This window comes from Podarcis bocagei (assembly GCF_964188305.1).
Source record: "Podarcis bocagei genome assembly, chromosome: 15".
In the NCBI taxonomy this organism is placed as follows: Eukaryota; Metazoa; Chordata; class Lepidosauria; order Squamata; family Lacertidae; genus Podarcis; species Podarcis bocagei.
The window spans coordinates 9,277,801-9,293,469 of record NC_138141.1 but is presented as its reverse complement, the minus strand read 5'-3'; the positions used below and the strand labels follow the sequence as shown (position 1 = coordinate 9,293,469).

Here is a 15,669-nt window from a genome sequence, read left to right as displayed (position 1 = left end):
GAGAGAAATGGTTTGCAGCTTGCATGAAATATAATGCTAACATCGGGAGAGAACTGGCCTTGAGAGTAGACAAACTGTGGTTAAAGGCTACTTATGCTGCCTCTGCAGCAATCTGAAGGCACGTGTAGCAATCCTTTAAAAACATTTTTATGAGACTTTTTAAACATGCTAAGTGCTTCGTACACAATGTCCAAGTGAACCCATTATAACAGAGTCTAAAGGCGGAAGAGCAGTAAATAAAAAAATTACCTATATAATAGTAGGCTAGTTTCTACACACACTCAGACACACCCCTCTCCATTCTCCATTATCAGATACATTATCAGAAATCAAGGACACTTTCCAGCCAGGCAAAAATAAGGATACAAAAAAATTAAGGGCAACAGCAACAACCCCCACCCCCAACAAAAACCCCTAAACATGATTCTGTTCAGCAGCTTCCGCTTTTGTAGCTGGAGTCAATCAGGCACCCACCCTCCCAGGCCAGTTGGAGGAGCACATCTTCCAGGACTCACAGCCAAAACAGTCAGCATGGCTGACCAGTGAACCCTGGCCTTGATATGTACTCAAGCTGCTGTATCACACTTGATGCATAATTCTCAATGAGAGGCGTTAAAAAGGAGAATAAGGGTATCATTTCAGGGATAAAGCACCCAGCCTGTTATGGAGCATAACCACTTGGGAAACCTGAACATTTATTAAAAACAGGAATCCAATTATGCCATGGAACCAGTGGAAAAAAGTGAATCCCTGCAGTCACAAATGAAGTAATTCAGTCAGGCAGAAACCAAAAACATCCCCCAAAGCACTATCCCCCTTTTCACTCGTCTGTCTGTCTTCTGATCAATCCCATTAAGCAGAAATGTTGTTTTCCTTCAGCATTTCTGTTTGTGACCTTTATGATTCCTAGGTGTATTGACTTACATGCTCTGAATGAGAACTCAGAAGTTTTGTTGTTCTTGGCTTCTTCTACTCTTTTTTTTTTAAGTTCTCACCCCTCAGAGAAATTCAGGTGCAAGTCTCACCTGCTTGTGCTGAATCAAATATGTGTCATCTTATCTGGAGGGAAAACCTGAAGATGCATCACACACAGCAGGGTTTGCCAGGAAGAAGATGGCGCGAGATGCTACAGAGCAGGGGACTGTGGTGGGTTGTGAGCAGGGAGCAGAGAGAGTGTTGAAAGCAAGACACTGTGGTGAAGCGGCTAGAGCAGAGGGGGGTGGAACCATTTTTTTCCCAAGGGCCACCTTCCCTCATTGCAGCCTTCTGGGGGCCACATGCCAGTAGCAGCCAGGGCCAAAGGCAAAAGAGGGTAGCACAATGAATGTGACTTTTACCTAGGTATATTGGAGGGCTCTGACAAAAAGCAGGAGTGGAAATGGCAGGTATTCACTTAATTGTCGGATGTTCAGAACAGATATTATTTCAGTGAATATACATAATTGGTATTCACTGTTGTTGTTTTCAGGCCGCAAACGATCCATCACTGATTATTCCCCCACCACCAACACTAATTTGCAGAAACAATAACGTTGTTTTTGTTGGAAGCTGAACTGCAGCAGAATTGAAACAGCTCTGCATGTGATGGTGTGGAAAAAGAACGATGGCTTCTGACATTCTTACTCTTAGCTTTGTACAGTTTTCTGCATTCCAGCCATTCAAAATTTTTGACGCATACCACATATATTTCCTTCTAGGCAAGTAAGAGGCATCATGACAGTCCAACAATACATTCCAGCCAGGGAAAAGCAGGAGGAGGGTGTTGGGCAAGACCCGTGAAGATCATGTCTTGGGAGATAGTGTGAACTTAGCATAAGGCAGCTTCCTGTGTTCCATGTGATCTGGGGAGAGTTCAGGAGAAGGTAAATAGAGAGGACAAAAGGGCTGCATTTGGCCCCTAGGCCTGACTTTCTCCACTCCTGGGTTAGAACGTTGAGCTAAGGCAGGGGTCAGCAAACTTTTTCAGCAGGGGGCCGGTCCACTGTCTCTCAGACCTTGTGGGGGGCCTATGCCTCACAAATAACCCAGAGATGCATTTTAAATAAAAGGACACATTCTACTCATGTAAAAACAAGCTGATTCCCAGACCGTTCACAGGCTGGATTGAGAAGGCGATTGGGCCAGATCCGGCCCCCGGGCCTTAGGTGCCCACCAGACAGTATCCACTGATGCATGCTACAAAAGGTCTCAGTAAATATCTCCTCAAAAATCCACAATGTGCAAGTGACTGATTGCTCACCCTGTTCATTTTCCTGTTTGCATTGACTGAGCCTCTCCTGCACGGAAAACCCACCACTTTAAACTTGCCCACATTTCATTGCCTGCCAGGATTGGACACCCACCCGTTTTGAGCAGAGAAGGGGTACAGTGGTACCTCGGGTTACATACGCTTCAGGTTACAGACTCTGCTAACCCAGAAATACTACCTCGGATTAAGAACTTTGCTTCAGGATGAGAACAGAAATCATGCTCTGGCGGCACAGTGGCAGCAGGAGGCCCCATTAGCTAAAGTGGTGCTTCAGGTTAAGAACAGTTTCAGGTTAAGAACAGACCTCCAGAACGAATTAAGTTATTAACCCGAGGTACCACTGTATGTTGTCCTATCTGAAGTTTCGAGAAGCCTTCAAAAGGCAATTTGAGAACCTAACAGATCTGTTGGATCAGACCAAAGGCCTATCAAGTCCATCATGGTGTTCTCACAGTGGTCAACCAGATGGATATGGAAAGCTCAGAACTTCACTTTCAACAAAGTACAATAGCCCAGCCTATAGGTCACCAGGCTATAGATAACTGTGGCCAGATTATCTCAGGCTGGGGGGGGGGGGTCACAACTGGTGTACTAGCCTCAGCTGGCAAAAGGCACTGCACATTACAAGAAATACTAATGTATTCACTGTCCCTCCTAGATCTGTCCATACCAGTGGTCTGGGGTAGAAAATTTCCCACTGAAAAGCTTCCAGATTTTATTTTCCCGTGGGTTTTTTGGGGGTGGTGGTGGTGGTGGAAATCTGTTTCATAAGTTAATTAGTGACAAAGAATGGATGCCAACTGCAAACACAAGCTTGGCAGTTTCGATGCTTTTAGCTCTGTTTTCAAAATGCAAGGGAAATTAACATGCTAAATTAGGTTACTCTCCAGAGTATCAGAAAAATTTCGAATGCAAATGAGGGCAATTTGCATTGGAAAATGTTATGGAAAACCCACATCACCCCCAGACCAGAGACCTGGTTGTTCTGGAGGAGCATGATCTCATGGCAGAGTGGATAAGCAGCAGCAAGTTGGTCAGGTAACCTACCTGCCATCTTATCTGGAGCCTGGATAACTGTTCTTGGGAAGTTACCTTACACTACGTCAAGACTGATTGTCTATCTTGTCATCTACAGCTTCTCTCCAGGGTATCATGGGAAATGTATTATTATTTTTTACTTGATTTTTCTTTTTAACAAGACATACCACGTATTGTGGGTGGTGCTGTGGGTTAAACCACAGAGCCTAGGACTTGCCGATCAGAAGGTTGGAGGTTCGAATCCCCGCAACGGAGTGAGCTCCCACTGCTCGGTCCCTGCTCCTGCCAACCTAGCAGTTTGAAAGCACGTCAAGGTGCAAGTAGATAAATAGGTACCGCTCCGGCGGGAAGGTAAACGGCGTTTCTGTGCGCTGCTCTGGTTCGCCAGAAGTGGCTTAGTCATGCTGGCCACGTGACCCGGAAGCTGTACGCTGGCAAGATGAGCGCCGCAACCCCAGAGTCAGCCACGAGTGGACCTAATGGTCAGGGGTCCCTTTACCTTTACCACGTATTGAACCTGGGATCTTCTGCCTGCAAAGCAGCTGCTCTGCCCCTGAGCTGTAAAGCCCTCTGCTCTTGACTGTCAGCAAAGTACGACCTTCTCTTCTAGCCAAGCTCCAGCTCTAGCAACTAGCAACTAGCTGGAAGTACATGGGGTGGGACAGTACTAGCTCCAGATACAGCTGCCCACAGCCCAAACCTGGCCCAGACAGGTTATCAAATTTCTGCACCCTTGGCATTCCAAGGCACCTTTCCCCAGCCTTTTTCTCTTGCCAGGGTATTTTCTAGAAATGTGATCTACCACCAAAATGCCACACGGCTGAGCCAAGAGCTGCTGCTTTTCCAAGGTGACAGGAGTTTCTACTGAAGCATGAGATACTATAGGCAGGATTCAGTGAGGCTTGATTCCTTAGACAGAAAGGAAGAAACATGCTATCCTGGAACTTAATTATGTCCTGTTCTCAGATAACAATGTGTCTATGTAAGAAACACGTTTCAGATAAAAGGGATACTATTTAAGCCCACACTTCTAACCAATTGATGAACAGGCTTTTCAGCTGGGAAGATAACTAAAGGTCATTTTCTCCTCCTTTTTATGTGTGCATATCTCATTCCATCATTCTTTCTATTTCTCTCCTTACTATTATTTGGCAACAACCCCCATCCTACATTTCAACTCTCTCCTCTTGCATATCTGCATTTCTGATGGAGAAAATGAGATTTCAACTTCTCCCAATGAAAAGAGCTGACACTTTCTCTTGGAAGAAGGGAGGCCATGGCCTTAACACCATGGGGAGGCTGTATAGGCTTTTCCCAGGAAAGCTTTTGACAATGGCCAGTGTCCTCCATAGAATGAAACTGTGGACAAGAAAGATTTCTGTGAATATGTGGACTATCTTTCTTGCTTCATTTACATTATGGTTGTGTTAAGAAGTAGCATTAAGCCATGGGAGGTCAGGCTTCTATACGATGCAGGAAGTCTATGTTAAGTACAGCACAATGTAGAAGTTCCTTTCCTAAATCATGATGAAGCCTATGATGCAGTGCATGGATGTGACCAACAGGCTCAAATGGTGATAACTGTGGAGGGGGAAAGAGTGACTGGAGAGGGCTATTATTGCCAAAATCAGCATCTGAAATCAATGAAGCACAGGTTATCAGAGTAAATGCATACATACATAATATAGCAGTCACAGAAGAGCCTTTCACAACGTGCAGCATAATAAAATAAGAAGAGTAGGTGGACCATTGGCCCACCTCCTCCAGCATCCTCTTCTCACAGTTGGCTATGGGAAACCAGCAAGCAGGATTCAAGCATTAGAGTACCGTATCTTTCGCTCCTTAAGACACACTTTTTTCCTCCTAAAAAGTAAGGGGAAATGTCTGCGCGTCTTATGGAGCAAATGTGTGGTGATTGCTGGCTCCCTTTCTGGCCCCGGCCCCTTGCCCAGGCCTCCATTGTTGAATGTTCTGCAGATGGAGGCTGTTTGTTTCCCCAGTGACATGTGACTGGCTGATTAGATTATCTGTCTGGAAACTGTAGAAACGGCTCCCTTTCCTTTCCTAAAGAAGCTGCAGAACTGTGAGTTGAACCCCATAAAAACAGGATTTTTTCCCTTTGCAAAGTAAGCTCAACAACTTTGAGATGATCCTCAAAAAACAGGGGCTTTTCCCCTTTGCAAAAGAAGCTGCACAACTGTGAGCTGATCCCCCCCAAAATGGGGATTTCCCCCTTTCCTCCTCTAAAAACTAGGTGCATCTTATGGAGTGAAAAATATGGCACCCTTTCCTCCTATGGTTTCAAACAACTGATATTCAGAAGCATTGCTGCCTCCAACTGTGAAAGCAGAGCATAGCTATCATGGCTAGTAGCCAGCAATAGCCCTCTTCTCCATGAATCTGTTTAAACCTCTTTCAAAGCCATCCAGGTTGGTGGCCGTCACTACCTCCTGTGTGAGCAATTTCCATAGTCAACAATGTGCCACATAAAATAGCTTCTTTTATCTGAAGCAACACAATAACTTGCTTGATACCATGTCAGACCACCTTTCCCACCTTAAATGGTTCTCTTGCTGACAGAAAACATTTAAAACACATACCATCCTAGAGGTGTTATCTCTAGATGCACAATAATTTTGATGATGCCCAAACTACACAAATTTAGCTAAATGTTATGCAAGTTTACTTTGAAATGAGTCCCATTTCTTGCAACCTCCAACTGAGCGTGCATATTTGGACCTGCAGCCTGAATTTAAAACAAACTATTCCTGTTTTAAACTTTTCCTCAATGGAGGGGGGAAAGCAAATAAGCAAGCAAAACCTTTATTCCAGAAAATGCCCAATTATCCCACATCACCATGAATATCTAAGTCCCTTTTATGTTATCATATTGAGGCATAGCAGAAAACAGCTTTTCTAAGTACCAGTGATCATAAGCTTTTTACCTTTGAAATCTGTGCTTTGTTTGAAGCTCTGCAGAATACTACTCTAGGCTCTGCACTTCTAAAGGAAATGGGTCAAAGGGCAAAGAATGCATCCCAGAATCTTCTGGAAATAGAACAAACTGGATGGTGGAGAAACAATCCCTTAAAATAAACAAAGCTACAATTGCATACTTCACATACACAAAGCACAAAGCCCTTTCAGTCCAAAATATTGTTGAAAAGGAATGTAAAAGGGACTGAAGAGTGATCAACCAATGAATGGCACACTATTAAGTTACAAGAGTACAACAAGAACAACATCTTATGAATTATCAAGAATGGCCATAAACTGTGCAGTGATACTCCTTGTGCAGCTGACAGTGCAAAATGAACATGATAGTCCTTCTTAACAGATAGCTAAGGACCTGCAGGGGCTCAAAACAGCTTATATGTTATTGCAAGTTTGGAGGAGATTTATTACTTGTTCATTTATTTGTTCATTCATTCAAAACATTTTTATTCCACTCACTCACAGATGGACATAAAAATATCAATGAAGAAGCAGCCCATGCCTTCAGGACCATAATTTAAAAGGCACAACATAAAATGAAAAGGAGATGGGGAGGGAGGAGGAAAAATACAAATCCAGATGTCAGTCTTCAGCTGTAGAGTTCTTCTATCAGCCACAACAAGCATGCCCAACAGCCAGGAGTGATGAGAATCTAACAAAATCTAGGGGACTACACTTTTTCTACTGCATGATAAAGGGTTCTCAGATACTGAAGGTGTGTGTGAAGGTATATGTATGTACACACAAACACACATACCACTACACACACACTTACTAAATCCTCTGTGTCCCTCCTCAGTCTGCTATCCAGGAGGTGCTTACAGATGGGATTGCTCACTGATTCCCCCACCGGAGAAAAAAAACCTGTCTTAAAATAGAGGACTGCTTCTGTAGAATTCTTTGGGCATTTGAGTTTTATAGGGAAAGCAGAAAGCAGGCAGTATCAAGACACAAGCTGGAGTCAAGCAGAGAGCATCCAAAACCCCAGGCAGTTCCAAAACATAAGACCTATTTAAGCAGCTAGAATACAGGACCCTGGACAGCTCCAGGGATACTAAAAGTGAATATTCTGGAGGACACTAGAGACAATCAGATTCATATGGAGGCCTGCCAGTTCTGTAGGTGATAGGTTCTGTCTTCCTGGAGGAACTAGAAGCTTCACCTATTTTGTTAGCCACTGCCTTCTGCAAGGTTGCTGAGACAGAGGTATTGTCAGGAACCCTAACTTTGAGTTATCTGTGGCCTACAGTCAACAGTAGCTCATATTCAGGTTCTGTTGGTTCTTCCTCAAAGGAAGTAGTCTGAACCTTGTCCTTATCCTAGTCCTCAGTCTGTCCTGCAAGATCACCAGTTCCAGACAGGACACATGCCCACCCTAGTTTAAGCTGGGATGTCACATGGACAATAGCCTTTCTGAGCTCTTGTTCTGAGACTAATTTTCACATAAACAGGAAAATTTGGGATAAATTACACAGCTTCCACCATCTTCAAGTATTGTTTTGTTTTGTTAACATGGCAGACATTGCATGGGGAGAGAGGACTATGGCTGGCTCACATGGGTAGATGATGATAGATGATGATGATAGATGATAGATAGATAGATAGATAGATGATAGATAGATAGATAGATGATAGATAGATATAGATGATAGATAGATAGGTATAGATATAGACAGACAATCAGTGATCATAGAGAGATATAAATCTACTTGTGAACTCCTCCCCCCCCCTTTGATTATTGAGCAATAGATGTACTGTAAGGCTAAGAAAAAGTTTTGAATTTCTTAGGATCCCTTGCTAGAAGCAAGGCTTACATGGCAATGAATTAATGGAAACAGCCCTCGTGCGGAATGTACCAAGGGACAACCACAGACTCCCTTGATCTAATCAATAGCTGCCACTCAGCTTGAATGTGGTGTTGTAACGAACAGAGCTTCTTCCCCCTAAAGATATGTTATTTTGTGAGATATCAAATAAAACAAAAGCACAGGCTTTTGACAGCTCACTCAAAAAGAATGATAATCAGCTAGAGTTCAAGTGCGTGAATGTTACCCAGTAGACTTATACTGGAGAGAAGCATGCATGGGTGAATTTACAAAGTTACATTTTGCAACTGCTTTTAATTCTCAGTGCACACACACACACACACACACACACACACACACACAATTAATTGCTCAGATGTTGAGCAGGAAAAAATGAGACAATTGGGCTATTCCCACCCTTACTCCTACCTCCGTTAAAATGATATCTAATGGCAAAAGACGGCTAACCCATCACATGCTGTTCGACTCTGAGGTCCATCGGCCCTAGCCAGCATGGGCAATGGTCAGGGATGATAGGAGCTGTAGTCTAGTAGTAACTGGAAAGTCATGGTTAACCAGTCTTATCTTAGAAGCTGCCATTTGTCCACCTAACACTACTGTCCACACTGATAAGAAGAGGCTGTCCAGGGTTTAAGACAAAGTTCTGTTCCAGCCTCACCTCGGGGTGCCAGTGATTGGCCTTGCTTGTCACCATTTCTGTGCAATGTATGTGCTCTGCCACTGAGCCAAGGCTCCCCCTCCCCACATCATTAGGACACTGATGCCCCACAACTCTGGCAACACAACAATCAGCCGTGCCTCTGCTTGTCAGAACATTCAAAATATGCTAGAAGGGGCTCTGCATACACACCAATTAACATGTTTAGACATCATCATTAAGACGAGGAACCTTGGCCAAATCAGGGTCCTGTCCCCCTTGTGTGAAATAGTGGAACATTTGTAGAGTACCCAACTTGTAGCTGTAGTGAGAAGGATCAGCAGGCTGTATCAGTTTCAAGTGATAGGACTAGTTAAATGCAACTTTGGGACTCCCCTCATACAAACTTTCAATATGTGGGAGGGGGCTCAAGTGAATCCCTCCCCCATGTGTCTCACAGTGTGTGGAGAAGAGGCTTCACAACAGTGGTTTCACTTTGGCCTTTGTGCCCCTCCCTGACCAACAGGCATAGATCTGAAGGTCTCCAAGGGGACTTCTAACCTAGGCTTTCACAGCTCTTTGTGCAACAATATTCCACACATGCATAGCATGGGTTTCTTATCAGAGGGAGCATGCACAGTTACTGTATAAGCATACATAGATGACACTTAACAGGCACGTGGCCCTACATGTAAAGGTCAGAGTTAGGGCAAGCAAGGTACACAAAGTCTAAGCTGGTCTAGTAATGCAATTCTATTATTTTTCTCTTCTCCCACCCAGCAACATTTAGGAGTACCAATCCACTGGGGAAAACCACTCTGTTTGACCATGTCTTGGCACTGAGCCCTAAAGAGAGAAAACACTCCCCTGTCCCCTTAGAAGACCATCACAGACATACAAGGCAGGAGTGTTAAGCATAAAGCATTTGAGGAGACTCTTCAACAAGCCTTTTCAGGTCCCCTCGGTATAGCCCACACATCTATACTGCAATCTATGAAAATGATTGAATTAGAACACATTTTGAGGGATCATGGTGCAGGAAGCCTTGCTGAAGGTCTAGGCTTGGTTAAGTGCCTGCCTAGGTGGGTGTTGCCTTCAGTTCCATGAAAGAAGGGTGGGATATAAATGCAACTAATAAAGGCAAAGAAATTTTCAAGAATGAGATGCTGTCCGGTAGGGTAATAGGGTTGACTCACCAGTGATTACAACATGGCTCCTCTTCCCATTCCCTCTAAATTTATGTCAGAATGTGGCAAGTATGGTAAAGAAGAGAAATGTCAGGGAGTCAATATAATGTGGTGGTTATAGACTGGACTAGGACAGTGCAGACCCAGGTTCAAACCTTCTCAAAGCCAGAAAGCTTAGGGGGTTTGGGGTGGGTGGGTGGCTGGAAGTTCACCCAACAGTGGTGACTGGTGCCTATTGAGACTGGCAAAGCAGAAGGCAGGGAGACTAACAGTAGCTGGATCTAATGACAGGCACAGCCAATCGAGTTTTGTCCTCATTCTTTCCCTCGCTGAGTTGTGTAAGGGCAACACTGAGACTAAGGAGCTGTGAGACAGTACCACTTAAGAACATAACTGGAGCCCAGCTGCATCAAACCAGTGGCTCGTCTAGTCCTGTTCTCATGGTGGCAAACAAGATGCCTATGGGAAGATCCAAAGCAGGATCTGAGCACAATGGCACCGGACTGAATTGCTTGAAAGCAAGAAGGCAGGTTAAGGTTTGTGGAACAGAGTCTCCTTAGCCCTAGTGGGTCAGCTTCCACTGCCAGCCAGAACTGAGCATACACACAATTTGTTGTTGTTGTTGTTATTGTATTTTTTTAGCATCAGTTAGAAAAGAAAACTGGAGGAGAGATAGTGTCGGGAGTACATTTTGGTTGTATGCCAAATTATATGAAATCAACATTTTAGGACTGTACAGAGTGTACAGAAATTCAGGATGCCCCGAGCTCAGATCAGAAATCAGAATCTTATGGGTGAAAAATACAGCAGATGCATAGTATTTGTAAGCACTACGCCTTGAAAGTAAAACAAGTATTGATATTCCAGCCGCACAAGGTCTAAGATCTATAAGGAAGTCCATAAAATGCATGTTATATGCATTTAGTAATCATACTGTGTTTTCAATAAATGGAAGCAAGGGTTAGTGGTGTCCATAATTCACAAGGCACTTTTGCAAGAATCACAGTGCTTTATTACAATATAGTTATCCTGCTAGATTACACTTTACACTGTTGCGTGCAAGAACTATAAATACACCAGTATCTAGAACAATGAGCAAGGGCGCAAGCCGCCTTTGGAATGCTTGCAACATTTTATGCAAGTTTCTAAATATTTTGTTAATGGGTTTTCAATAGAATGTGGACTGGGCTGAGGAAAAATTATTTTGCACATCCATTACTTAAACTAACAGCTCAGTTGAGTTTTTTACCAACTAAAACATTCCATTAAGTTGTCAAAAGCTGTGATGAGTGCTTGGAAAAGCAGCTCTTACTCAACATACTCAAGACTTTCCTTTCTTTAATTAAATGGAGAAATGTTTTACAGGACTGTTCAAAATATTTTGGGACTTGGTCTAACCTGCCTGCTTTTGTCAAAGGCTAGTAAGCTGAATCCTTTGTTAATGATAGCATTGTAGAGGACCCAACCAGGACTTGTATTTTGGTCTACTGACCTTGAACATATGAAGATTGGGTTGCTCTCCTATTCTCTAGTCTATTGAAGCTTTTGCCATAATAAATCTGAAACTCATATGGTGTCTAGTTTCAGACAGGTTTCAAAGAGAGCAGGGAGCTTAATCTTTGGTAGTAACTCCAACATGAGCAAAGACAAAAGTAGTGTTCAATGCCAATCCATAATACAATCAAAATACAGTGGTACCTTGCTTTTAGAACAACGTAGTTTATGAACAACTTGGAAACAGAAGTAGGTGTTCTGGTTTGTGAACTTTGCCTTGGAAGCTGAACATGTTCCACTTCCTGTTGAGTGTGTTCCGTTTGTAAATTGAGTCCCCTGCTGCTAATCAGAAGCTTCCTGTTGAGTCTGTCAGCTGTTGAGTCCTGAGCATCCACGCAACACAGAGGCGATACTGTATCTGGAGCTTTTGTTTTTGCTATTTTTTGTGTTTTTGTTTGTGTGGCTTTTTCACTTTTTTGACTGTGACTTGTGACTGTGGTTTGTGACTTCGTTTTTGTGACTTGTTTCTGTGACTGTGTGGAAGCCTGTTCAATACTGATTGATTGTGTGGCTGCAGAAATGGATAAAGCCCCCCGTCCAAATAATGACTGCTATCAGTGCAGGTAAGAAAAAATAATAATTTTATTTTTTATCGTCTACAACACTGCCTTATTTATTTTATAGTACAGTACATTGATTATTGCTTTCATTTTATGGATCAATGGTCTCATTAGATAGTAAAATTCATGTTAAATTGCTGTTTCAGGGGTTGTTTTAAAAGTTTGGAATGGATTAATCCATTTTGCATTACTTTCTATGGGAAAGCACACCTTGGTTTTAGAAAGCTTTGGTTTTAGAACAGACTTCCAGAATGGACTAAGTTTGGGAACCAAGGTACCACTGTACAAAACAAAGGGTCAGACTAGAAACAAGGTGAAGGCAGTCCATGCTCATGGCCAGCCACTCCAATAAATTCAAAACTGGTACACAGGCAGCTCTTCCAGCTGGGGAAGGGGGGGCGTAATCTTGAGCTGCTGGAACAACATCCTGACCTCCTCTGAGTCCTCTCTTTATCCAGGTGGCTCCTCAAGGGATCAACGTACTATTGAGCCTGCAGCTGGGCACTCTGGATGGGGAAGGTTTTGGTTTGGCATTTGAGGTAATGCCTTTCGCTCAGGCTTGGGACTTGTTCAACCTCATGACCAGATGAACTTCCTCACAGTGCAGACAGCCCCTTTTTAGTCTCTCCCAAGGATCCTGACTCCTTGTCCCTAGACTGAGCATGCTCTGAGGCTTGATGCAATGCCAGACCCTCCAAGTTATCCTCTGATGAGGAATCCTCTATCTCAGTCATAACATAAAGTGCCAGAAGATACGTTGTTGTTCTGGCTAAAAGCTATTTCCTCTCAGAGATGACCGTCAATGAGATCCCAACTTTGAACGTACCTTCTAGTGAACACCGATAACAACATGGCAAGAAGGGAAGGAGGTTTTTAGCTCTGCGAATGTCAACACACAGAATTCTTGGGCAGCTGCTCATGTCCCAGCAGGGGCGACTCTCCTATCCCCTCATTTCTGATTTCCGAAACTGATTATACTTGCTGCTTCTTTTTATATAGTGGAGAAAATCCGGCCCATGGGCCAAAAGCAGCCCCCCCACCTCACCCCCGGCACCACTTTATGGCCCTTGGGATTCTTCTCAGGCCGCCCCATCAGCAGATGACTCCACACACTCAAGTGAATTTTGCTCAGCTTGAATGGGTTCTTGAACCACAAGAATGCCTCTTGCTTGCATGGATGGAGGATGGAGAGGTGTGCGTGCAGAAATCTCTTAACTGTTTGCATGCTTGGGTATTTAACCTAATGTACAAGGGTAAGTCTGGGATGTGGGTGGCGCTGTGGGTTAAACCACACAGCCTAGGACTTGCTGATCAGAAGGTCGGCGGTTCGAATCCCCATGACGGGGTGAGCTCCTGTTGCTTGGTACCTGCTCCTGCCAACCTAGCAGTTCAAAAGCACGTTAAAGTGTAAGTAGATAAATAGGTACCGCTCCGGCGGGAAGGTAAACGGCATTTCCGTGCACTGCTCTGGTTCGCCATGCTGGCCACATGACCCGGAAGTCATGCTGGCCACATGACCCAGAAGCTGTATGCCGGCTCCCTTGGCCAATAAAGCAAGATGAGCGCCGCAACCCCAGAGTCGGTCATGACTGGACCTAATGGTCAGGGGTCCCTTTACCTTTACAAGGGTGAGTATCGTACGCTTTGTTCTGTCCATTGCTGCTTGTGGCCCCACCCACTTTTAACTCTGGCCCTGCTCACCATTGGCGTATCTCCAACTCTTCCCCCCCATGAGAAAATGCAACCCTCCTTCAGACTGAAACACACACAATTGTTAAATGTCTACATCTGCTGACAATATTTTGCTTGAAAACAATAGTATCAGTCAATTTTTGGGTTGCAACAAAAATTGACATGTTCTGCGGGAGGAAGGGAGAGGGTTGGCAAAGAGGGGACATTCGATGTATCTGTAGAATTCTCTCTCTCTTTGTGTGTAATATATTGAAAATCAATAAAATTTGTTATTTTAAATGCCACTGCTTATTATTTGGATATAAAAATGTTGATTTGCTACTTTTTAAAGTACCCTCTCTCTCTCTCTCTCTCTCTCTCTCTCTCTCTCTCACACACACACACACACAGAGAGAGAGAGAGAGAGAGAGAGAGAGAGAGAGAGAGAGAGAGAGAGAGGAGTGGTATAGATGAATATGCATCTGCAGGTACAGGACACTGGTTTGATCCACATGGACATGATTAGTTGATGCCAGTTTAAAATGATCACTACAAACTCAAATAATGTAAGGAGCCAATGGACCAGTCAAATTAATGGACTGCAGTTCCTGCATTGTCTGAGCATATCCTTTGCTTCTGTCCCCGAGGTAACAAAGATTCACCCTCTGAAGAAGTAATAAGGTGACACAGACATGGAGATTACTCAAAACTTGACCAAGTGGATAATGACCGAGTGCTTCCCCTCTCTGGGTTGACAGCAGCCTCAGAACGCAACACCGTGGCTATTACAGATCAAACAGTAGGAAGGCATTATCACTAGTGAGCCAGAGAGGATGTGATAATTTATCCTGTTTGCTGACTCTATCACAGAGAGCCAGAATCTATTAGTCATATTGATTCTGGATGTTCCACCTTTGATGGTACAGAGCTGCACACAATGACAGAATCAAGTTATCCACATTCATCATTGTTTTACTTTGAAAGTAAATGAGTGTGTCACCGCAAAGTGGTGGCTTCCTACAGTCAGTATATCCTATAAAATGGGAGCGATAAAGTTCCCCAGGCAAGAAAGCACCAAGAACATGCTGTTTGAAGATGAGGGCTATGCAGCCGAGGATTATGGATACGGCGTGTTACCAGGTTGTTTTATGTGCTAAAGATAGAAGATAAACATGCCACTATATCATCCTTGTGGTATGGAGATTCATAAGTATGCCTTGCATTTTGTTGGGTATGCATTATGAACTATGATTTATAACACAGAGATCCAATGGAATCTACAGTACAAGGGAGCTTTCCTGAGCACACAAAACACAAAGAATGGATCCCTGACTTGCAAACTGGGGAAGAGAGAGACTGTATTTGAATTGCCTGTAAAATGACCCAATCCATTTGCCATCCTTGTGGGCTGGAACAAGAGATGTTGAAGAATTCCAACTAAAACAGGAGCAGGAAGTTCACTTATCTGCCCTATGTCAGGAACAGAAATCAATCAATTGAATATGATTGACATTTGTTCCTCTTGTTGCTTTCAGTCCACAAATGATACACAATGGATTATGTCCTTGTCCACCCCATTTGCACTGTGTTCCCATTGCACTCATGTGAATAGGGTAAAATAATGTAGCAAGAATGAAACTTGTACAATTTGTGTAATTAATTATGAAAACTGCATAAATTACAAAAAAATTGCCAGAGTGGACAATGTGAAGAATGTGGTTTTGGCTGGGATACAAACTGCAATGGAACAGAAACTGGGGTGCATGTGTCAACACTGGGGAGAGAATAAAAACTATGCCTCCTTATGTCCCTAGCAGAGACAAAAGGTTTGGGAACAAAACAGTATTTTGTCCTCAGCTGAGATCCTATGTGTGAACCAGCATTCAGGCCATCATTGAAAATTAACTCAATTCTATAAAGAGGTGAGCAATGCAATTCCACATTGTCAGTCCAG

The 15,669-nt window shown here is 43.5% G+C and overlaps 1 protein-coding gene across 2 annotated transcripts in view; it reads right to left on the bottom strand.

The window, feature by feature from the left end:
• UNC5D (unc-5 netrin receptor D) overlaps positions 1–15,669 on the bottom strand; it is a 430,198-nt gene that overhangs the window by 164,281 nt on the left and 250,248 nt on the right. The window lies entirely within an intron of this gene.